Source organism: Zeus faber (assembly GCF_960531495.2).
Source record: "Zeus faber genome assembly, chromosome: 9".
NCBI classification, from domain to species: Eukaryota; Metazoa; Chordata; class Actinopteri; order Zeiformes; family Zeidae; genus Zeus; species Zeus faber.
The window spans coordinates 19,608,412-19,620,671 of NC_137197.1; positions in this window are offsets into that span (position 1 = coordinate 19,608,412).

The window sequence follows — 12,260 nt, forward strand, 5'->3', positions numbered from 1 at the left end:
TACTCTGCCCTAATATACTGTATTATATATGTATATATATATATAATATTTATATACATAACATATATATGTTATTTATATGGTATAAATATATTGAATATATATATATTAACATATGTTATAAATATGTCATAAATATATTATAAATATATATAGCAAATATAAATAGCATTTTTAAATACATGTTATTTTTATTTATAATGTTATATAATATTTATATATTATTATTTTTTGATTATTAATACTTGCTACTTTCTTCATTACCTTATCATTATCAGTGTCATTTGTTTTGATTTTTGTTATGCTTTACACTTCATTTAATTAAAGTAATAAAATAATTATAGAATATGTCAATATGAAAAATACTAAAAATCAAATAAAATATCGATCTATCTGTCTATCTGTCTATCTGTCTGTCTGTCTGTCTGTCTGTCTGTCTGTCTATCTCTCTATCTATCTGTCTATCTGTCTGTCTGTCTGTCTGTCTGTCTGTCTATCTATCTATCTATCTATCTATCTATCTATCTGTCGGAGTGAGGTTTCCGTTTAAATTTTAAGCCTGTAAAAAAACATTTATTATTGGTTCCATTGAAATAGTTTTATTTGGCACCAACCTGTTTTTTTATGCCTAAAATAAATAAATATTCCACAAAGCTGAAAACTACAGTCGCCCACTCCCTCACCACTGGCTGCACTGGACCAACAAAACAGCATCATTCACCTCATACAACTTCAGTCGCTGACTTCAAGTATGTTTAAACAAGCAGAAAACCGCTTTGGTTCAGTCAAAATATATATATATTTTTGTCTATATTACATAATTGTGCAGCAGGAGTTTAACTCGGGAGTAGTTTTGTGCATCAGCCTGGAGTGACGGCTATTGTTTCAAATGTTTCTATTCCAATACCTTGAATTTTTTTTAAATCCTTTCATCGACACCAAATTTATTTTCAGTACCAGAAGTGCATGGTTCAAGGTCACATATGGCTTTAAAGTAAAAATGTCTCAAAATAGAAAAAAACGAAGTTTTTTTTAACAAAAGAAAATGACATACAATCGGCACATTTAACTAATTAACAATATTTCTAATTATTATAATTAAATTTCACGCTGAAGAAATATACTATATGTATCAAAACTCGGGTGTCAATGAAAATCCATCAAGACCATGAAGGCATCACATTTTGTACCTGGAGTATATGTATATACTGTATGTATATATGAGTATATGTGACACCAGGACCTGCAACATATATTAATGCAACAGAACACATCATCAACTACACAATTTCATTCACTTTAACTGCAAAAATCCAAGGATTATACTCATAAATAAACAATAAAGATAGTCAAATGACGGACACATTGTGGTAGCCAAAGTTCAGTAACACCAAGTTAGGGGTTATATTATGTCCAAAATGTAACAATACTTTGTTTGTTTTATTTCATTTTTGTTTGACATAGTATGACATTTGAAATGCAATGTTTTTTAAAGATCACCTGAAGGATACTGGTACGTGAAAGAGACCAGAAGAAGAAACCAGAGCATCAACATTAAAGTATGTTTTCCTTGTTCAGAGGACGCTTCATAAACTATGGCAATTCAAAGATGAAAGATCGGGGAGTTGAGTACCTATATATACAGTTTAAAAACATCATGATACGACAAGCACCCTTTTGTGAGAGCCAGATCTTTGATTAAGGGGAAAGTTTGAGAGGCCACCGAGGGGCTGTCACCCCAGAGAGGGTCAAAGTCTCCGCTCGAAGACCAGCTCGGCACACAGCACACGGAACGGAGGGTGAAAACAGTGACACACAACCGCACCAGTGGAAACATCCCCTTCCAATGTTTGTGGCTCTGTCTGCGCCGTTCGCCTCGATCCACGTCCTTCCCCGCGGGAAGCAGAGCGCGGCCCGCTGAATATGAAGTTACTGAAAAGAAAATGGTTTATAACTGTACAAAATTCAATTAAAATGCAATTAGTGAGTGAGCTCTAGTCAACTTCCCTTCACTTCACAGACCCAACAAACACTGCACAACCAAACCTGCTCCAGAAATATCAATTTGTCTAATCCCAATCAGCACGGAGACATGCTTGGCGTGGATCAAATGCAATCCTGTAATATTTTGAAATGCAATCCGCACCACATTGTTTTACATTTCCTTTCTTACTGTGATGTCCTATTTTACCTGCTGAGAGAGCAAGGGCACTTGCAAGTCATTGCATTTTAATGTACATTGTATTTTAGAGTGCACATGAGTGAGTGTGTGTGTGTGTGTGTGTGTGTGTGTGTGGGTGTGTGTGTGTGTGTGTGTGTGTGTGTGTGACGGACATATTTAGCTGCAATTTCCTGCTGAAAAACAATCATCTCTTTCTTTTTATTTATTTTATTTGCTCCTACTTTATGTGCAAAAGCAAGCAATGGAAATCAAGAAGAAATCAAGATTATTTTTGTGATAAAAATATTAGACCACCAAGACATTGACACATGCATTGGCTCTATAGATGACCATTATACATTTAGGGTTATATTAGAATGAAATACAACCTCTGTATCCTTTAAGGCTGAACAGTACAACTTTGCACTTTGGCCGGGGCACCCGACTGCTCCCTGTTTGTTTAAACATACTCCAAATCACCTAATAAACGTCAGCCTGTCTCTATACGTTACTCTACACTTTAGATATTGAAACTGTAAACAGACCTTCAACTGAAAGTCTAGCACGCTAGGAGTGCTCGTCCCTCCTCCCGCTTTCAGTCTTGATATTGGTTAAGCTGTAGTTTTCCTCAGGTTCTACCTAACAGCACTTGACCAAACAACAGAGAAATAGTCGAAATTTGACAACAATAAAGAATATTAAACATTAAAGAATTTGTTGATTCCTAAAAAAAAAAATTCGGCATATCGCCTCGCTACCGATTGTATACTTTGCATTTCAGAAGCAATCGTATCAATACCTTTATTGTGACAAATAACTGTCTTCGGCACACGCCACCCAAATGACGTTTCCAGGGCCCTCCGACACAAAGACACAAACGATGGAGTAGACAACACACCCGCTTATTGTGGCGAGTGGGCTTGGTGGAACAAGTCCAGAGCACATGGACAGCGATGACCCGCTGTCCATGTGCTCTGGGCTTGTTCCAAGAAGGGCACCTCTGCTCTGTGTGTGTGTGTGTGTGTGTGTGTGTGTGTGCGCACGTGTGTGTGTGTGTGTGTGTGTGTGTGTGTGTGTGTGTGTGTGTGTGTGTGTGTGTGTGTGTGTGTGTGTGTGTGTGTGTTTGGGGATGCGGGTTTTACCTGTTGCTCGTCGTACTCTAACGAGCAACAGACGTATAGCCCCACTGATCCTGGGCTCCAATTACCTAGAAGAGACCCAGGACAGGTGTGGCTGCTTAAACCGCACCATCCCCACACCACATACCCCTGACACCAAACTGAGGCCAGGGAGAATCCCTGAAAGAAAACGTGCTTGGGTACTAATTTGGTCCAGTTAGCAAAGCAAGCAATGGGCCTCATACTGCAGAGACAGAATGTAGTACAGCCTTGTAGTTGTAACTTTGGAAAATTTGGTAAGGCGAGAGATCAGTGGTTGTTGGCAGATGTTGGTGTCATGATCTCCGCCTTCTTCTACTTTCCCCTCCCTCTCCTTACCTGTCCCATTAGCCCAACTCTATTCCCCTGCGCACACAGCTGTTCCAGATCTGCAATCTTACCCCTATATATGCCTCTCTCACCAGTCACCCAATGCCAGATTGTCTTTGATGCTTGCACCAGACTCTCCAGCGTTCATCGGACTGATTCCCTGCTACCGACTCTGCTTCGCTCCGACCACGTATCCTGCCTGCCACTCCGCCTGTCTTCTGTCTGCACTCCTCGTTATCGAACCTGCCTGTCCCCGACGATGTATCCTGTGCTGCAATTGGGTCCTAACCACACCCGTTACAGTACAATCTGGCCAACAATGGACCCAGCACACAACCCCGAGTTGCAGGCACGCCTGGGAAGGGTGGAGTCATAGCTCCAACACCAGGAGGCTGGTGCCTCCACCTCAGCGGACGTTCAGCTAGCAGCGGCTAGCCAGGAGCAAGGGCTCGCCACGCTAGCTGCCCAGGTCCAGCAGCTCGCCATCGCTCTTGGTCAGTTCATCCCGCCGCCTGCTTCCCCGGACCCACCTGCACCGGCCCAGCCTGGGTACTCCCTGGGGGTTCCAGAAAGCTACGCCGGAGACGCAGACGGCTGTAGTCCTTCATTACGAACTGTTCCATCCTCTTCGCTCTGCAGCCCCACACCTTCGCCTCCGAGGAAGCCAGGGTGGCGTTCACCGTAAATCACCTGACGGGCCACGCTCGGCTATGGGGAACGGCCGAGTGGGAACGACGCACACCAGCCTGCTCCTCCTTCCACGCCTTCACCGCCGAGCTCCGCAAGGTGTTCGGGGTGACATCATTAGGTCCCGATGCTGCTGGTGGTCTCCTGGGTCTCAGTCAAAGGTCCCGCTCCGTGGTCGATTAGGTGATCGACTTCCGCACCCAGGCTCGACTGAGCGAGTGGAACCCATCAGCCCAGATTGACGTGTTCCTGATGGGATTAGCAGAGTACGTGAAGGATGAGCTAGTTTCCCACGACCTGCCCACCTCTCTCGATGGCATTATTGAGCTTGCTTCCCGTATCGACCGACGTATCCAGGCTCGCCAGCGAGAGAGGCGTCAGAGGCAAGTGGAGCGCCGCCCAGCAACCCGTCTTCCAGGTTCCTCCGGGCCGCCAGCTCTTCCGGCCCGTCAAGCCGCAAGTGAGGCCTCTCCCATGCGGGTTGGCCGGTCCAGCCTCACCCCAGAGGAGAAGGAGAGACGCCGGGTGGGGAACCTTTGCCTCTACTGCAGTCTAGCTGGACACTACATTTCCGGGTGTCCGGTAAAAGGGCCGGGCTCGCCAGTGAGGGAGGAGGTCCTGGTGAGCCACACCTCCAAATCCCCCTCCAACCTACGCCCCCTCTGCCAGGGTCGGCTGCTCCTGCCCCAAGGCTCACATTCCCTCGCCATACTTATTGACTCTGGTTCCGACATTAACATCATCGACGATAACCTAGCACGGCAGCTGGGTGTTGGTCGAGTTCTCCTGCCTTCTCCAGTACCTGCCACTGCCCTGGATGGCCGCCTCCTGGGGACAGTCACCCATCAGACAGTGCACATCTGCATGCTCCTGTCCGGCAACCACCACGAGACAATACAGTTCTGCATCCTGCACTCACCTCGTCACCCTCTCCTCCTGGGGTTCGCCTGGCTCCGGCGTCACAACCCACACCTTGACTGGACCACAGGGGCTATTCTGGGATGGAGTCCTGCATGCCATCAGGTCTGCCTGAAGCAAGCCGCCGCACCTTAGCCACCCAACAGCTCCAGCTCCACACCCGACATGTTGGGGGTCCCGCCGAGTACCTCGACTTCAGGGAGGTCTTCAGCAAGGCCAAGGCGACATCCCTTCCCCCGCACATGCCGGTCGATATTGCCATCAAACTCCAGCCCGGCTCCACCCCCCCCAGAGGCCGCCTGTACTCCCTGTCCGCCCCGGAGAGAGAGGCCATGGACACCTATATTAACGATGCCCTGGCGGGGGCGGGCTTCTTCTTCATGGAGAAGAAGGACAAGTCGCTTCGCCCCTGTATTGACTATCGCGGTCTCAACGACATTACGGTCAAGAACCGCTATCCCCTGCCCCTCATCTCATCAGCCTTCGAACTCCTGGAGGAGGCCACGGTGTTCACCAAGCTCGACCTACGCAACGTCTACCATCTGGTCCGGGTTCGAGAGGGGGACGAATGGAAGACGGCGTTCAACACTCCCTCCGGTCACTACGAATATCTGGTGATGGCCTTTGGTCTCACCAACGCTCCCGCCGTCTTCCAGGCCCTGGTCAATGACGTGCTCAGGGACATGCTCAACAAATTCGTCTTTGTGTACCTCGACGACATCCTGATCTTCTTCCGATCCCAAGCTGAGCACTACCACCACGTCCAGACGGTCCTGCAGCGCCTCCTGGAGAACTCACTCTTTATGAAGGTGGAGAAGTGTGAGTTTCACGTCCCATCCGTCTCCTTCCTGGGGTACGTCGTAGGGAGGGGGACCATCCAGATGGACTCCACTAAGGTCTCCGCCGTCACCACCTGGCCCGCCCCGGACACCCGCAAACAACTCCAGCGCTTCCTCGGTTTTGCCAACTTCTATCGGAGGTTCATCTGAGGCTACAGCACAGTGGCTGCCCCCCTCACAGCCCTAACTTTCTCCAAGGTGCCGTTTCGGTGGTCCGCTGCTGCCAACGACGCCTTCCTGGCCATGAAGGCACGGTTCACTTCAGCCCCCATTCTGGTATTGCCTGACCCCGAACGGCAGTTCGTGGTTGAAGTGGACGCCTCCGACATGGGAGTCAGAGGTGTTCTGTCCCAGAGAACCACCTCCGACCAGAAGCTTCATCCCTGCGCCTTCTTCTCCAGGCGTTTAACCACGGCCGAGAGGAACTACGACATCGGGAATAGGGCGCTTCTTGCTGTCAAATTGGCCCTGGAGGAGTGGCGACACTGGCTAGAGGGAACCCAGCTGCCGTTCCTGGTGTGGACCGACCACAAGAACCTGGAGTAAATCCAGTCCGCCAGGAGACTGAACTTCCGTCAGGCCCGTTGGGCGCTCTCCCTAACAAGGTTCAATTTCTCCCTCTCCTATCGGCCGGGTTCACACAATTTCAAACCTGACGCCCTGTCCCACCAGTTCCAGGAGGAGGAGGAAGACGCTGCTGACCCTGACACCATTCTACCGTCCTCCCGTCTAGTTGCCACACTCACCTGGGAGGTGGAAGAGAAGGTCAGAGCCACCGCCCTGGACCAACCTGGACCCAGCGCATGTCCGCCCGACTGTCTGTTCATCCTGCCTGACCTCCGGTCCGAGGTTCTCCAGTGGGCCCACAACTCCCGACTCACCTGCCACCGGGGGATCCAGCGGACGAAGGAGGTTTTCCAGCGTCGCTTCTGGTGGCCCTCCCTGGGTGAGGACGTCCGAGGGTTCGTCAATGCCTGCCCCACCTGTAACCAGCACAAACCCTCTCTTCTTGCTCCTGCTGGTCTCCTATACCCACTGCCGGTTCCTCATCGCCCCTGGTCTCACATCTCTGTGGACCGGTCTGCCACCGTCTATCGGCAACACTACCATCCTGACCGTGGTGGACCGGTTTTGCAAGATGGCTCACTTTGTGCCTCTACCGAAGCTCCCGTCGGCCAAGGGCACCGCCAAGCTATTATTGTACCACGTCGTCCGCCTCCATGGCATCCCGATAGATGTTGTATCCGACCGGGGTCCCCAGTTCGCCTCTGTCTTCTGGAGGGAGTTCTGTGCGCTCCTGGGGGCAACCGTCAGCCTCGCTTCAGGGTACCACCCCCAGTCCAACGGCCAAATGACGCGGAAGAACCAGGAGATGGAGACGGCCCTTCGCTGCATGACATCACAACACCAGTCGTCCTGGTCCGAGCAGCTTTTGTGGGTGTAATATGCCCATGAGAAGGAAGCTTCCTGCCCGTCCGTCCAGGCCTTCATTCGCCGCTGCCGCAGGACCTGGACCCGGGTCGGGCCGCCCTCCTCCGAGCCGCTGGCCGCAACGCCTCTGCCGCCAACCGTCGCCGCTCCCAGGCCCCGGAGTACCAGCCGGGCCAGAATGTCTGGCTCTCCACCCGGGACCTCCCCCTGAAGGTGGATTCTAAGAAGCTGGCTCCTCGGTTCATCGGCCCATTCAAGATCGAGAAGGTCGTCAACCCGGTGGCAGTGCGGCTCAAGCTCCCCAGGTCCATGCGCGTCCATCCCACCTTCCACGTGTCCAAGGTCAAGCCAGTCCGGGAGAGTGCTCTGGTCCCCTTGGCGCCTCCCCCGCCTCCTCCACGCTTCATTGACTGGGGTCCTGCCTTCTCTGTCCGCCGTCTCCTACGTTCCCGCCGGCGTGGGAGAGGCCTGCAGTACCTGGTGGATTGGGAGGGTTACGGCCCGGAGGAGAGGTCCTGGGTCCCTGCGAGGCACATTCTGGACCACACCCTCATCAGGAGGTTCCATCAGTGCCATCCTGACCAGCCCTCCAGACCGGGCCAGCCCTCCCGACCGCAGACCCCACCACCTCTCTTGTCTGCATCCTCCAGCGATGTTTCAGAGCAGAGGATCGACCCTGGGGGTCCCTCCTCCGATGAGGACGTGGCCCATTTAGCGGAGGACGAGGAGATGGACAGGGTCTCCAACTACTCCGATGAGGATCATGTGGCCCATTTAGCGGAGGACGTGGAGATGGACGGGGTCTCCGACGAGTACTAGAATCGAACCCCTATATATGCCTCTCTCACCAGTCACCCATTGCCAGATTGTCGTCGATGCTTGCACCAGACTCTCCAGCGTTCTCTGGACTGATTCCCTGCTACCGACTCTGACTCGCTCCGACCACGTATCCTGCCTGCCACTCTGCCTGTCTTCTGTCTGCACTCCTCGTTATCGAAACTGCCTGTCCCCAACGATGTATCCTGCCTGCCCCCTGCCTGTCTTCCGTCTGCTCTACAAATAAAAGACATTACCAAATATCCCTGCCTGTCTTTGTGCTGCAATTGGGTCCTAACCACACCCGTTACAGTTGGCACACATCTTCTGGTTTCACAGACAATTAGAGTATGCCCATTATCTTGAGACGGTGATCTATTCAGAGAAGGAGTGAATTGTGTATTTCATTGAGTTGACAATTCAATTTGAGGATATTATGAAGAAAGCCTTTGAGGAGAAGCATACCTTCAGCCATTGCCCATTATATGTATCCCATTCAAATGTCCTGGCATGGATGCTGCCTGTCCCCTGGGGGAAAAAAAGCAAGTCAGGTAACCACATCATCCACATCATCCACGTCATCACAGAATATTATGACCTTACCCGTACCTTTTGTTTCACCTACGGACAACTGCTACAAGCCTCTTTAGGCTACACTTAGTATTTAAGTTGCTTTGTGGCCATCGGGTAAGGGGGCCTCTAACTTTCCCCTAGGAGATCTTGTTGTGAGATGTTAGAGGAAGATAACCCACTTATGTCGTCATTTATACGGTACAGATCCGAGATAAGCCAAAGAAAATGTTAACTGTGGCACAGGAAAACATAGCATCTGCCCAGCAACACGAGAAGACCTTGTATGACCGGGCATCCAGAGAGAATGAAGAGAATCGATGAAGAACACTTACCTGTACCTTGATCCCTTGCTCTTGATCTTCACCACAAGAACAGCAAACACATGTGAGTCTTTGTGAGCCTTATGTCGTCCAATTGAATAGTTGAATATGAAATTGTGCTGAGTGATAATGCCGCTCTCAGGGGCATGAGTTATGGGATCTCTGAGTGCCTCTTGGTGGCGCTGAAGGAGTAGATCCAATCCGATAGTCTCAACTTGGCATCATCAAGATATCAAAGAGTGAATTGTGCAACCCCATCATGTTGGTACCTAAGAATGATGGCACCAGGCTCCGTATTGATTTCTGCTACTTGAATTCAATCTCCAAATTTGATTCCTATCCAACACCATGTATCAATGCCCTAATTGAGCATCTGGGAAAATCCAAATATTTGTCAGCCATTGACCTTTGCAAAGGCTACTGGCAAGTTCCTTGTCCAAGCAGTCATGTGAGCTGACAGTGATCCAAACTGCTTGGGGATCTATCCCAGTTCATAGTTACACCCTTTGGATTGCACAGTGCTCCTACAACCCTCCAGGGGCTTATGGACTAGCTACTCTGTGGGCTGTCAGATGTTGCCTCTGCTTACTTAAACAACATTAGGGTTTACAGAATGACCTGGGAAGAATATCTGGTACACAATGTTGGTGGCCTCCCAGTGTCTCCAGAAAGTAGGCCTCACCATCAATCCATTAAAGTTTGACTTTGCCAAAGTTCAGACGCAGAATCTTGTTGGGGACGGTGCCATCAAGCCTCAGGTCCAGAAGGTCCAAGTCATCCAATCAAGTCCAATCCCACATACTAGAAAGCAGCTAGTCCTTCCAGGGGCATGTTGATACCACAGTCCTTGTCTTTTAAGGCTGATAGCCTTAAAAAGACACCCAACAGACTTTAAGTAGGGACCTGGTATTGTACTGTAACGATTTTGCTGAACCTTTTTTTTTAGTACAGATTGATGTGTCAGAACATGGTCAAGGGGCTGCACACCTACAGGGCCCACCTGACAACCGTCAACCTCATGCCATTCATCAGTCGGAAGCGGTTCCCCAGAGAGATGCACTACTCAACCGTGGAGAAGCAGTGTCTGGCGGGAAATAGGCCATATATTCTCTGAAGTACCACTTTTTAGGATGCGAATTCACCCTTGAGAATGCACTGATGTGTCTGGAGAGAACAAAAGTCTCCATTAGAGCAGTAACCCGCTGGTATCTCAGCCTGCAGCCCTTCAGATTCTTGTTCCACCAGATCCCAGGCAAAGAAGAACACTGCCGACCTGTCCTGCTTTCCCAGCAAGGTAGAAGAAGGATTATACATACTCACTTACCTCAACTTCTCTGTTTACATATACATACACAATTCATTTGGCAACACAACATGAGTACTTGTATGAAACAACATACAGGTACCTTCATCAGCATTATTGATAAAACGCGGTTGTGATTTGAGTGCACACATACGTTGATGATGATTTATCACGTTGCTGTCAGTTCAGTTTATTGTACTTTATGTTAATATCTCACCCACTTGCATGTCCAACAGGCAAGGGGAGTTGGAAGTTTGGACTGAACACTTATGCTGGGGTTTTTTTCCTTTGTTTTAGTTTAAATCCATACAATAAGTTAAACATTTTGTTTACTTTATTAGAATGATTTCCAAGATATTAATTGAACCAGTTAATAACTTATGTTGATTCTTGTGCAGGGCTGTTACTTTCTGAGATCTTTATAAATTAATTTTACTTTGTTGTTTATTATCGCACGTGGCCAAGCTGCATATACAACCTCTCAATTTCTTACTTGCGTTAGTTGAGTTGAGCTGCTTTTACCAGTTTAATACTATGCTTCATTTTGGGCCGAAGACCAAATAAGATGCATGATTTTTGTTTCACAGTTTTATTACAGTTTTGTCACCCTTTCATGTTTTGGGGTAAATAATTGCACCCTACCTTGGATCCGTCTGGCTTCTTACTCTAAAACAGAACCCAGTTCCTAAACCAACTCTGGTGCCTTGCATTTTTCTGGAGAGATGAGTAAGTAAATGTGTGTTGTTGCCGCCCTTGGCTGCCACTGTCTTCAACCATTGTCGGCATTCGTAGAATGTGCTATTCTTCTGTTTCTCCTTGGCATCCTTCGCAAAGCCAAAGCATTTCCTTCGTACCTCAGCCCCTTCAACTCGGGGACAAGCTCTGTTTGTGCCATCTCCAGCCACGGCGATGTACGATCTCTGCCTCCCGTCATGATAGACACATTTCACTCTTCGTCACTGTGGCGACTGTAATAACTGTAATAACTTGTTGATTGTTTTGTTACTGACGATAATATAAACGTTTGGCGGCGTCATTAATATCAATGTTTTTAACTGAAGCACTCAACTGCTTTCAAGAGCTCATCTGACTTGTTTCATTTGGGCGGAGCCTTGGAAAAAACTCCAAGCTCCTCACGGATATAAAGTATGAGACCCTCATCTTGTCAGACAAAGTCACCCAAGACTACTTTGTTGGAGCTTACACTGGTAAAACGGAGCTCAATGATTCGCTCGATGATTCGCTCAATGATTCATGTTTTTTTGACTCCTGTCTTGTTCCATATTTCACTGTTCAAAGAGAATTACAGATAGTTGACCATTGTCAAACCGAGGGAATGATGTGACAGTAACGGTACTCAACTTTCTGTGTCAGGAACGGGAAAGAGCCTTTGATTATTTTTCTGCCTTTATTGCAACAGTTCGTATTGGCATTCGCTCATCTGATCATTCCGTCCTTTGTAATGTAATATACGTCAAATTATCAGATGGAGGTCGATGGTGACTCCAATGATAGATCCAGTGGAGCAATAATAAGGGATTCATAATAGTATATGATCGATAGCTATCAGATATAACACTAATGTATTACAACCAATGTATTTATGATCACTCAACCAATAATTTCATTAAAAAGTCTGCAATGTCATATATTATTCCATTATGGACAAAATCTTATCATTTCATGTGCAAAATTTTACTTTATGAGCATTACATGAGCATTATA